The sequence below is a fragment of the Pseudophryne corroboree genome, chromosome 9, assembly GCF_028390025.1.
Source record: "Pseudophryne corroboree isolate aPseCor3 chromosome 9, aPseCor3.hap2, whole genome shotgun sequence".
Lineage (NCBI taxonomy): Eukaryota > Metazoa > Chordata > Amphibia > Anura > Myobatrachidae > Pseudophryne > Pseudophryne corroboree.
Window position 1 is genome coordinate 273,854,924 of NC_086452.1, and position 14,488 is coordinate 273,869,411.

Here is a 14,488-nt window from a genome sequence, read left to right on the forward strand (position 1 = left end):
CCGGGCTTGATCACTTCCTGTCACAGGCAGGGTCCCTGCTGATATTTAAATGGTATGGGCTGATGCGTATCCAATCAGTGTTGCTCCACAGCTGACTCCATCCATATAGTGCAGCCTGAGTGGGCTATGTGATTAATTCGACCAGGATAAATCAAACTCCGCAGGGCCACCCGTGTAATTAAATAGCAAGAACGATAAGAGCAAAAAAAGGGGAAAAATACATGGTTAAAACCAGGTTAAAAATACAGCCATACTGAAAACAGGGGTATATCGATGTAAGACTATGAAAGTCTCCCCATAAAAGAGGAAAGTTAGAGGAAGGCGCACCGGTTATAACAGTATATCAGTGTATCATCTGTAACCAATAGCGCAATATCACAGGCACAAGCACATATAGTAATTGCTTAATTAATTTAGAGCTTTCACAAGTGGATATTCTGACGACAAAGTTTATGGGAGTTAAATAACGGGTATGACACAAGATATATTACGACAGCTATATTATGACAGGATAAATAATTGGCAGAAAGTTAAGTTCAGTCAGAAAAATTAAAATAAATTATCACGGTACTGATTAAGGTGCAGACTGATATAAGCAGAAAAAATGAAAAAATGATGAAGAATTGCATCAAACCATAATGCAAACTTATAACAGGCTAGGAAGATTATATGTAATATAATATACTTAAACTAGTTAAATTGTTAAAGAGACCTGAAAAAATACCAGTGTAGTAGTGTGAGTGATAATGACAGGAGAATTAAACTGCCGGGGGAGCTCTAGGTCCCTTAATGGAAGTGGATGTAAAGGTGCAGATTTGTGTCCGCTGGAGTGTGTTTTCTCTTCCTGTTGTCTCTAGTTACCATTGACTCAGGGTGCACCACCAAATTAAAAAAATTAGGAACATATAGTTTTCCTTATATCTTTTCATTTTGGTTATTATATTAATTTGTGATACCTAGTTTATACCGGTGCGGTATTTCCCCAACAATATATACATGATATACTGAGTCTTATCTCAGTTTCTTATACCTGCACGGTCCTCTATATTTTCTTACTCAATCAGATCTCTTTCTTTTCAAGTGGTTCGACGGTTTACATTCCTGTGCATACTCTTTAAGTTTATTTTATCAGCATCCCCTGCAGCCATACTTTCAGACTATGTCGAGTTTTTCATTAAAAACAGAACTTATTTCAAAACGTAGAAACTTAGAGGAACTTGATATTTTCTCTGATACTTTTCAAAATTCAGGCACCCCCAAAGATTGGAGGCCTGACCTTTCGAGGTTACAAAAAAGTTTACAAAGAAGGATTAGGCTCACCTGGGATATCACTACTCTAGAGAATTATCATAAGACCAAGATCTCCCCCAGAGGGTTACGACCTCGAGTCTTTCCCTCCTTCCCTCTAGCCACAGAAAATTTAAAGGCCGAATGGGAAGCAACCTTATTGAAATGTTCCCATGAGCTCACTCTGATACTCATCAAACACGACAATCTTATGTTAGATCAGGTTGAGAAGAACATCGAGGAACTAGGTAAAACCCTTGAGACCTGGGAAAAGGACCCTTTCAAAGTACATTTGACAAATATAAGAAAGAACTAGACATATATGAAACATCAATCATAGATCGCAAACGGAACAAGTTCCACAGAGATAGAAACGACTTTTCTCAAGGGAATATTTTCCGTTGGAACTCCCATTCCCAAAGAGGCAGAGGAGGACCTATAAGGGAGGACATTAGCTCCTCGGAAATTGAATCCTCTTATAGCGAAGATTCCTCCACAGAACACTTGGAAGGGGGTTCCCAGACTTCCAAACGATACAACATCGAGGATCCTTTTTTAGGCAAAGGTCAACGCCCCAAAGGCAGAAGCAAATACAGAGGAAGACAAGACGAGGGGGGGACGAAACACAGACAGAAATCATCGGGACTGGGACGCCCCAAGGACCTCCCATTACCCCATTCGGAACACCAGGAAACGCTAGTACCGGATCAATTACAAATCATCAACTTGAGTACTCACATCTTAACAAAAGATCAGGCAGAAGTCCTGAGTAAAGGGCTATCATTTTTACCCACATTGCCATTTAATAGGTGTATGTGGGAAAAGGACCTGAGACTTTTTGGTCGGAAATTATTATTGAAGAAATTCTTTGCGAAAGCATCTAAGAACGATATGACTGATTCACCCCAACTGATTGGTATACGATCTCCCACGAACACATCCGCATCTGAGGAACCATCCACCTCTACATCATTGGCAACAACCTTGTCAGAGGAGGAATTGGCAGCGTTACAAACCCTGGAAGAGCTCTATATGGAATCACCATCGAACGTACCATCTGTGCAAAATACCAGGCCAATATGCAAGGCCAAGTCTACCTTCTTTCCCCCAGATACCAATAGCCCGGAGATTAAAATCTATTTGGACTTGGTATCAAGAGAATTTGATGAAATTCATACTAACTCTAAGAAGAGGTGTATCACCAAGAACCTCAAATTCAGAGAGAGACAAGCCCTCAAAGAAATCAAAGCCTGGGATGACGTTGTTATCAAACCCTCAGATAAAGGGGGCAATATTGTCCTATGGCCCACTACAATGTATGAAGCAGAAGCACGCAGACAACTCCTAGACACGACATGCTATTTGAAATTACCGCTCAATCCAATAGTTAAATTCCACAAACAATATATGCACATGATTGAAGAAGCCCTTGCGGTTGGAACCATCACACAACAAGAGGCGAAATATCTTACAGTTTCTAACCCTAGAGTCCCCACATTTTATCTTCTACCAAAAGTACATAAAAACCTCAAGAAACCACCTGGGAGACCAATCGTCTCGGGCAATGGGGGACTCTTGGAAACACCCAGTAAATTCCTAGATCTACATCTCCGAGAACACGTATTAACACTACCATCTTATTTGAAAGATACGTCAGATCTCCTTCGTAAATTGCATGATGTCTGTGTGGAAGGGGATTGCATTTTGGTCACCCTTGATGTGGAAGCACTATACAGTAGTATCTCCCATCAGCAAGGAGTCCAAGCGACCAAATTCTTTCTTGACATGAAAGAAAAAAACCAATTTAATGACTTCCTGTGTGAAATGCTAAGTTTCGTACTAAACAAAAATTTCTTCACCTTCGGCGACCAGTTCTTCCAGCAAATTCGGGGAACTGCGATGGGAGCGGCATGCACACCCACGTATGCCAATTTATTTCTTGGGTGGTGGGAGCAAACAGTAGTATTTAGGGATGACAATCAGGATTACACACGACATATCATGTACTGGCTCAGATACATAGACGATATCTTTGTGATCTGGGACAGCAATGAATAACTCCTACTTGAATTTATTAATCTACTGAATAACAACAATTTGAATATCTTTTTGACTCACACAATGAGTAAAGACAAGGTGTCATTCCTCGATCTCAATATCTACACAACAGATAATGGGACACTGGCCACGGAGCTCTTTCGCAAGGATACAGCCACAAACAGTATCCTATACCAGACCAGCTCGCACTTCCCGCCCACTATCGAGAATATCCCAAAAGGGGAATTTCTCAGACTCAGGCGCAATTGCACTGAAAATTCAGTGTACAAACAAAAAAGCCAAGAACTTGCTACACGTTTACAAGCCCGAGGGTACAGTAAGCGGGCCCTTAAAAGAGCACAAACCACAGTGCAAAAAATCAATAGGGAGACTTTGATCTTCCAAGACAAACCTAAGGACATAGATAGGGACTCTCGGATCCGGTTTGTGGGTACTTTTTGTCCAGAATGGCGCCAAGTAAAAGATGCAATTCGAAAACATCTACCAGTCTTACACCTCGATGCGGACCTATCACCTCTGTTAGATTCCACTCTCCAGATTAGCTGGAGAAGATCCAGCAATATGAAGGATATGCTAGACCAGAGCCATTTCACAAGAGATTCCACCAGATCAAGAAATGTTATAGGTTCCTTTCCTTGTGGCCAATGCAAAGCGTGCCCTCAGATCCAGATAACAGATAAAGTCAAAGATAAATGGGGACAAGACATCCCCCTGAAACACTTTTTCAACTGTCATACACAAGGACTGGTCTACTGTCTAATCTGTAGTTGCAATCAACGTTACATTGGTATGACCACAAGAAAATTCAAAACGAGAATTTTAGAACACATGGGAACCATTAGAAATGCTTCATCAGACCTGCTCAAGGGTAAAAAAATAACATCTGTAGCAAGGCATTTTCATGCACAGCACCAAGATTCCCCTTATGAGCTGCGTGCATTTGGCCTGGAGAGAGTACATCTAGGCATACGGGGAGGTGATCTAAGCAAGGAACTCATCAAAAGAGAAAAGGAATGGACATTTAGGTTAGGAGGATTAAAACCATGGGGCCTGAACGAATACATCAATTACAGTGCCTTTCTCTGAGTACTAACTCCTTCCACAGCCACACCTTTTAGTTGGCATAGGTCACCACATTTTTCACCTTCTACCCCTACAACACTCCCCCCTTTGTTTTTTCTCTCTTTTTTTCAGGTATCTTACACACCTACATCATCATAACTCACTTCTTCCTCCTTCACACGGTATTATACCCCACCCCTTTATAGTCACGACTACATCATCATTTCACTTCGACTCTATCACCTTATATCGTCTCTATTCCCACCCAATTGTACGCACATTTTTGTCACATATTTGTTCTACACCATACACCAGCACCACACGATCTCTCTTCCTTCTCTCCTCCATCACTCCCTTCCCTTTCTTTACCTTTCCACCCCACCCCCCCCCCACATTCCAACAAGCTTTTTCTTCACATAACGCCCTTCCCATCTTCCCTTTACCACCACTACCCTTAAGGTTTTGGTGTTGTCTGATAGTCATTCTTGTTTGCCAGTCTCCTCTTTTTCCCACTGTCTATACACACTCCAGCGGACACAAATCTGCACCTTTACATCCACTTCCATTTAGGGACCTAGAGCTCCCCCGGCAGTTTCATTCTCCTGTCATTATCACTCACACTACTACACTGGTATTTTTTCAGGTCTCTTTAACAATTTAACTAGTTTAAGTATATTATATTACATATAATTTTCCTAGCCTGTTATAAGTTTGCATTATGGTTTGATGCAATTCTTCATCATTTTTTCATTTTTTCTGCTTATATCAGTCTGCACCTTAATCAGTACCGTGATAATTTATTTTAATTTTTCTGACTGAACTTAACTTTCTGCCAATTATTTATCCTGTCATAATATAGCTGTCGTAATATATCTTGTGTCATACCCGTTATTTAACTCCCATAAACTTTGTCGTCAGAATATCCACTTGTGAAAGCTCTAAATTAATTAAGCAATTACTATATGTGCTTGTGCCTGTGATATTGCGCTATTGGTTACAGATGATACACTGATATACTGTTATAACCGGTGCGCCTTCCTCTAACTTTCCTCTTTTATGGGGAGACTTGCATAGTCTTACATCGATATACCCCTGTTTTCAGTATGGCTGTATTTTTAACCTGGTTTTAACCATGTATTTTTCCCCTTTTTTTGCTCTTATCGTTCTTGCTATTTAATTACACGGGTGGCCCTGCGGAGTTTGATTTATCCTGGTCGAATTAATCACATAGCCCACTCAGGCTGCACTATATGGATGGAGTCAGCTGTGGGGCAACACTGATTGGATACGCAGCCCAGACCATTTAAATATCAGCAGGGACCCTGCTTGTGACAGGAAGTGATCAAGCCCGGGACACGGGTGAAACGCGTCTTCCAGGTTTCTCCTTTCCGGCTGCCCGAAGCACTTTCGTCCTCGGTGTTACAGTGCCACATCAACCGCTACCCCTCATCTTCCAGCTCCGACCGCATCTCATTTCCCGTACGAGTGCCTTCCACTTTAACTTCACTGCGGGACTCCTGCGCTCGCCCGTGACAAGAGACTGCACAGTTCCTGTTCCTGACACCTGCACCAGCCGGCCGACTGGTGAACCTCTGCCGGGCGGCCACGCACTGTCCTGCACGGACAGTTTTCCATTGACTGCCCGCTATCAACTGTATCCAAATCCTTGGACTTGCTACCCCCTGGAATTATTTTCCCTGGCCTATGAGACTCAGGACAGGCCTGCTAATCATCAGGGTAATATCAGCCAATTTATTGTCTTTCCTTATCATATTCACCCGAACGGATTCTTCTACAATATCACCTGTACAGTTTTTCTGTCAACTTTTGGAATATAATTTCCCTGCTATATATGCCCATATGTTCATTATTACTCAAATAATAAGATCAATTATGTGCTGATTGATAGTTATATATATTAATCACCACTTGAGTATTTAGGTAATTTGTACACAGCTATTTATTCATGTAATCATACTTACTCACACAGGCATTCACTTACAGTGTCACTGTGCAAACTCAGCCTTGAGTAACATTCTGTGTACTTGCTACAATGTTTACTTTTATCAGCCACATGCTACAGAAGTATGAGTATCACTGAAACAGCTTAGCACAGAATATTACAGGCCCAAATTTGACTCTACTTTAATGTCATACTGTTATTTTGTTTTTCAATTTGTTTGCATCTCATTGTCTTCTACTTGAACTGTTTTACATCTGGTGTTAGAACCCATTACCCCAGATAATATCCTATTGGTTTATCCAGTTCATTTATTTACGTCAGTACATTTTTTGCTCACAGTAGCAGTAGTCTGCCTCCTCTTCACGTTTTCTTATTTTTTTCATCCTTTTCTATTTTTCGTGGACTCTCACCACTGATTCAGGGCTTGTCCCTGTCTAACATTGGCAGCAGATCCATCTTATCTTCGTCTCTCTTCTTTGATACTATGTAATTCGTGAACTCTCATCAGTGATTCCAGAAGCATCGGATTATTCTTAATCACCACCTTTACTATCATACCACACTGGTAACGCCCGAAACCGTCCGATCTTGGAAGCTAATCTGTGTAGGGCTGGGCCAGTACTCAAGTGGGCGACCCTTGAGGAATACTCAGTATAGTAGAGAATAGACTTGCCTAAATGCTCAGAGTCTAACACTGACAGCAGAATCACTCTACCGTCTCATTTCTTATCTTGTCTTTTCTTTCCCTGCGATAGCGGAGCATAATATGCCATCTGGCACCTTTACTATACCAATTTTGTGATAATGGATTGAGGGGTCTTATCTACCACGTAAATTGGTGGGTTCCACTCCCCACAACAGGCGCTGTACGCCGGCAGCCGGAATTATCATGCGAATTTTAGCATCCAATTATGATTGATTATATTGGAGTATGACATTACAGTCAATATCAGCTAATCTATTGCTATTAAACTTATCTATTTAATTATGTTTGATGCCATCTGACCACTGAACCTATTTTATTGTTGTAACATCATTAAAAGTTAATTTTTAGATCAATTCTTCTAATCTCTTATATGTTAATTAACTCAAGAGTGCGCCCAAAAAAGAGTCTTTTTTTCTCTTCCTGTTGTCTCTAGTTACCATTGACTCAGGGTGCACCACCAAATTAAAAAAAATTAGGAACATATAGTTTTCCTTATATCTTTTCATTTTGGTTATTATATTCATTTGTGATACCTAGTTTATACCGGTGCGGTATTTCCCCAACAATATGTACCCTTATAGAACATACTATACAGAGATACTAAGGGTGGTGATTTGTCATCCAGGAACTTAGCGAGCAGCTTTTATCTATTTCCATTATACATAGAAAGATTACACTTGCCACTGTACGTTACAAGCTGTTCATGCTACTTAGTACTATAATAGAACATACTGTACAGAGATAATAAGGATGGTGATTTGGTTTCCATGAACTTAATGAGGAGCTTTTATCTCTGCATTATAAGTATAAAGATTACACTTGCCACTGTACTTTACAAGCTGTTCATGCTAATTAGTACTATAATATAACAATCTGTACAGAGAGACTAAGGATTGTGATTTGGCATCCAGGAATTAAAAAGAAGCTTTTGTCTCTCACCATTATACATAGAAAGATTACACTTGCCACTGTATGTTACAAATTGTGCTAATTAGTAAACTAATAAAACATACTGTACAGAGATACTAAGGATAATGATTTGGCATCCAGGAACTAAGGGAGGAGCTATATTATCTCTCCATTATACATAGAAATATTACACTTGCCACTGTACGTTACAAGCTGTTCATGCTAATTAGTACCGTAATAGAAAATACTGTACAGAAATACTTAGGACTGTTATTTGGCATCCTGGAACGCTGTTCATTCCAATTAGTACCCTAATAGAACATACTGTACAGAAATACTAAGGATGGTGATTTGGCATCCAGGAACTTAGGGAGGAGCTTTTTTCTCTCTCCTTTACTCATATAAAGATTACACTTGCCATTGTACGTTACAAGTTGTTTGTGCTAATTAATACTAGAATTTTACATACTGTAAAGACATACTAAGAACGGTGATTTAGCATCCAGGAACTTAGGGAGTAGCTTTTATCTCACTCCATTATACATAGAAATATTACACTTGCCACTGTACGTTACAAGCTATTTATACTAATTAGTACCCGTAATTGAACATACTGTACAGAGATACTAAGGACAGTGATTTGTCATCCAGGAACACATTCTAATTAGTACCCTAATAGAACAAACTATACAGAGATACTAAGGATGGTGATTTGGCATCAAGGTACTTAGGGATGAGCTTTTATCTCTCTCCATTATACATAGAAAGATTACACTTGCCACTGTACATTACAAGCTGTTTGTGCTAATTAGTACCGTAATAGAAAATACTGTACAGAAATACTTAGGACTGTTATTTGGCATCCTGGAACGCTGTTCATTCCATTTTGTACCCTAATAGAACATACTGTACAGAGATACTAAGGATGGTGATTTTGCATCAAGGAACTTATGGAGGAGCTTTTATCTCTGTTCTTTATACATAGAAAGATTGCACTTGCCACTGTACGTTACAAGCTGTTTTTGCAAATTAGTACCCCAATAGAACATACTGTACATATATATGAAAAATGGTGATTTGGCATCCAGGAACGCTGTTCATGCTAATTAGTACCCTTATAGAACATACTGTACAGAGATACTAAGGTTGGTGATTTGGCATCCAGGAACTTAGCGAGGAGCTTTTATCTATTTCCATTATACATAGAAAGATTACACTTGCCACTGTATGTTACAAGCTGTTCATGCTACTTAGTACTATAATAGAACTTACTGTACAGAGATAATAAGGATGGTGATTTGGTTTCCATGAACTTAGGGAGGAGCTTTTATCTCTGCATTATAAGAATAAAGATTACACTTGCCACTGTACGTTACAAGCTGTTTGTGCTAATTAGTACTATAATATAACAATCTGTACAGAGAGACTAAGAATGGTAATTTTTCATCCAGGAATTAAAAAGAAGCTTTTGTCTCTCACCATTATACATAGAAAGATTACACTTGCCACTGTATGTTACAAATTGTGCTAATTAGTAAACTAATAAAACATACTGTACAGAGATACTAAGGATGGTGATTTGGCACAATGGAACTGAGGGAGGAGCTTCATTGTCTCTCCATTATACATAGAAATATTACACTTGCCACTGCACGTCACAAGCTTTTCATGCTAATTAGTACCCTAATAGAACATACTGTACAGAGATACTAAGGATGGATATTTGGCATCCATGAACAGACGGAGAAGCTTTTATCTCTCTCCATTATACATAGAAAGATTACACCTTCCACTGTACGTTACAAGCTGTTCATGCTAATTAGTACCATAATAGAACATTCTGTACAGAGATACTAAGGATGGTGGTTTGGCATCCAGGAACGCTGTTCGTTTTAAATAGTACCCTAATTGAACATACTGTACAGAGATACTAAGGATGGGGATTTGGCATACAGGAACTTAGGGAGGAGCTTTTTTCTCTCTCCTTTACTCATATAAAGATTACACTTGCCATTGCACGTTACAAGCTGTTTGTGCTAATTAATACTAGAATTTAACATACTGTACAGACATACTTAGGACGGTGATTTTGGCATCCAGGAACTTAGGGAGGAGCTTTTATCTCACTCCATTATACATAGAAAGATTACACTTGCCACTGTACGTTACAAGCTGTTTGTACTAATTAGTACCCTAATTAAACATACTGTACAGAGATACTAATGACAGTGATTTGTCATCCAGGAACGCTGTTCATACTAATTAGTACCTTAATAGAACAAACTTTACAGAGATACTAATGATGGTGATTTGGCATCAAGTTACTTAGGGATGAGCCTTTATTATACATAGAAAGATTACACATGCCACTGTACGTTACAAGCTGTTCGTGCTAATTAGTACCCTAATAGAACATACTGTACAGAGATACTAAGGACGGTGATTTGGTATCCAGGAACGCTGTTCACGCTAAATAGTACCCTAATAGAACTTACTGTACAGAAATACTAAGGACGGTGATTTGGCATCAAGGAACTTAGGGAGGAGCTTTTGTCTCTCTTCATTATACATAGAAAGAGTACACCTTCCACTGTACGTTACAAGCTGTTCATGCTAATTAGTACTATAATATAACACACTGTACAGAGTTACTAAGAATGGAAATTTGCCATCCAGGAATTTAGGGAGGAACCTTTATCTCTCTCCATTATACACAGAAAGATTACACTTGCCACTGTCCATTACAAGCTGTTCGTGCTAATTAGTACCGTAATAGAACATACTGTACAGAGATACTAAGTACGGTGATTTGGCATACAGGAACGCTGTTCGTGCTAATTAGTATCCTAGTAGGACATACTGTACAGAGATACTAAGGATGGTGATTTTGCATCAAGGAACTTAGGGAGAAGCTTTTATCTCTGTTCTTTATACATAGAAAGATTGCACTTGCCACTGTACATTACAAGCTGTTTGTGCAAATTAGTACCCCAATAGAACATACTGTACATAGATATGAAAAATGGTGATTTGGCATCCAGGAACGCTGTTCATGCTAATTAGTACTCTTATAGAACATACTATACAGAGATACTAAGGATGGTGATTTGGCATCCAGGAACTTAGGGAGGAGCTTTTCTCTCTCTCCTTTCCTCATATAAAGATTACACTTGCCATTGCACGTTACAAGCTGTTTGTGCTAATTAATACTAGAATTTAACATACTGTACAGACATACTTAGGACGGTGATTTTAGCATCCAGGAACTTAGGGAGGAGCTTTTATCTCACTCCATTATACATAGAAAGATTACACTTGCCATTGTACGTTACAAGCTGTTTGTACTAATTAGTACCCTAATTAAACATACTGTACAGAGATACTAATGACAGTGATTTGTCATCCAGGAACGCTGTTCATACTAATAAGTACCCTAATAGAACAAACTTTACAGAGATACTAAGGATGGTGATTTGGCATCAAGGTACTTAGGGATGAGCTTTTAACTCTATCCATTATACATAGAAAGATTACACTTGCCACTGTACGTTACAAGCTGTTCGTGCTACTTAGTACTATAATAGAACATACTGTACAGAGATAATAAGGATGGTGATTTGGTTTCCATGAACTTAGGGAGGAGCTTTTAACTCTACATTATAAGTATAAAGATTACACTTGCCACTGTACGTTACAAGCTGTTCGTGCTAATTAGTACTATAATATAACAATCTGTACAGAGAGACTAAGGATGGTGATTTGGCATCCAGGAATTAAAAAGAAGCTTTTGTCTCTCACCATTATACATAGAAAAATTACACTTGCCACTGTATGTTACAAATTGTGCTAATTAGTAAACTAATAAAACATACTGTACAGAGATACTAAGGATAATGATTTGGCATCCAGGAACTAAGGGAGTAGCTTTATTATCTCTCCATTATACATAGAAATATTACACTTGCCACTGTACGTTACAAGCAGTTCGTGCTAATTAGTACCGTAATAGAAAATACTGTACAGAAATACTTAGGACTGTTATTTGGCATCCTGGAACGCTGTTCATTCCAATTAGTACCCTAATAGAACATACTGTACAGAGATACTAAGGATGGTGATTTGGCATCCAGGAACTTAGGGAGGAGCTTTTTTCTCTCTCCTTTACTCATATAAAGATTACACTTGCCATTGTACATTCCAAGCTGTTTGTGCTAATTAATACTAGAATTTAACATACTGTACAGACATACTAAGGACGGTGATTTAGCATCCAGGAACTTAGGGAGTAGCTTTTATCTCACTCCATTATACATAGAAATATTACACTTGCCACTGTACGTTACAAGCTATTTATACTAATTAGTACCCGTAATTGAACATACTGTACAGAGATACTAAGGACAGTGATTTGTCATCAAGGAACACATTCTAATTAGTACCCTAATTGAACAAACTATACAGAGATACTAAGGATGGTGATTTGGCATCAAGGTACTTAGGGATGAGCTTTTATCTCTCTCCATTATACATAGAAAGATTACACTTGCCACTGTACATTACAAGCTGTTCGTGCTAATTAGTACCGTAATAGAAAATGCTGTACAGAAATACTTAGGACTGTTATTTGGCATCCTGGAACGCTGTTCATTCCAATTAGTACCCTAATAGAACATACTGTACAGAGATACTAAGGATGGTGATTTTGCATCAAGGAACTTATGGAGGAGCTTTTATCTCTGTTCTTTATACATAGAAAGATTGCACTTGCCACTGTATGTTACAAGCTGTTTGTGCAAATTAGTACCCCAATAGAACATACTGTACATAGATATGAAAAATGGTGATTTGGCATCCAGGAACGCTGTTCATGCTAATTAGTACCCTTATAGAACATACTGTACAGAGATACTAAGGGTGGTGATTTGGCATCCAGGAACTTAGCGAGGAGCTTTTATCTATTTCCATTATACATAGAAAGATTACACTTGCCACTGTATGTTACAAGCTGTTCGTGCTACTTAGTACTATAATAGAACATACTGTACAGAGATAATAAGGATGGTGATTTGGTTTCCATGAACTTAGGGAGGAGCTTTTATTTCTGCATTATAAGAATAAAGATTACACTTGCCACTGTACGTTACAAGCTGTTTGTGCTAATTAGTACTATAATATAACAATCTGTACAGAGAGACTAAGAATGGTGATTTGGCATCCAGGAATTAAAAAGAAGCTTTTGTCTCTCACCATTATACATAGAAAGATTACACTTGCCACTGTATGTTACAAATTGTGCTAATTAGTAAACTAATAAAACATACTGTACAGATATACTAAGGATGGTGATTTGGCACAATGGAACTGAGGGAGAAGCTTCATTGTCTCTCCATTATACACAGAAATATTACACTTGCCACTGCATGTCACAAGCTTTTCATGTTAATTAGTACCCTAATAGAACATACTGTACAGAGATACTAAGGATGGATATTTGGCATCCATGAACAGACGGAGAAGCTTTTATCTCTCTCCATTATTTATAGAAAGATTACACCTTCCACTGTACGTTACAAGCTGTTCATGCTAATTAGTACCATAATAGAACATTCTGTACAGAGATACTAAGGACGGTGGTTTGGCATCCAGGAACGCTGTTCGTTTTAAATAGTACCCTAATTGAACATACTGTACAGAGATACTAAGGATGGTGATTTGGCATACAGGAACTTAGGGAGGTGCTTTTTTCTCTCTCCTTTACTCATATAAAGATTACACTTGCCATTGCACGTTACAAGCTGTTTGTGCTAATTAATACTAGAATTTAACATACTGTACAGACATACTTAGGACGGTGATTTTGGCATCCAGGAACTTAGGGAGGAGCTTTTTTCTCACTAGATTATACATAGAAAGATTACACTTGCCACTGTATGTTACAAGCTGTTTGTACTAATTAGTACCCTAATTAAACATACTGTACAGAGATACTAATGACAGTGATTTGTCATCCAGGAACGCTGTTCATACTAATTAGTACCCTAATAGAACAAACTTTACAGAGATACTAAGGATGGTGATTTGGCATCAAGGTACTTAGGGATGTGCTTTTATCTCTGTCCATTATACATAGAAAGATTACACATGCCACTGTACGTTACAAGCTGTTCATGCTAATTAGTACCATAATAGAAAATTCTGTACAGAGATACTAAGGACGGTGGATTGGCATCCAGGAACGCTGTTCGTTTTAAATAGTACCCTAATTGAACATACTGTACAGAGATACTAATGATGGTGATTTGGCATCATGGAACTGAGGGAGGACCTTTTATCTCTCCATTGTACATAGAAAAATTACACTTGCCACTGCACGTTTCAAGCTTTTCATGCTAATTAGTACCCTAATAGAACATACTGTACAGAGATACTAAGGATAGATATTTGGCATCCAGGAACAGAGTGAGAAGCTTTTATCTCTCTCCATTATACATAGAAAGATTCCA

General features: G+C 38.6%; 1 protein-coding gene and 1 pseudogene across 2 annotated transcripts in view; both read left to right on the forward strand.

The window, feature by feature from the left end:
• RGS21 (regulator of G protein signaling 21) overlaps nt 1-14,488 on the forward strand; it is a 498,283-nt gene that overhangs the window by 375,154 nt on the left and 108,641 nt on the right. The gene's annotated exons all lie outside the window — the stretch shown is intronic.
• LOC134959021 (5S ribosomal RNA) lies at nt 6,915-7,033 on the forward strand (annotated as a pseudogene).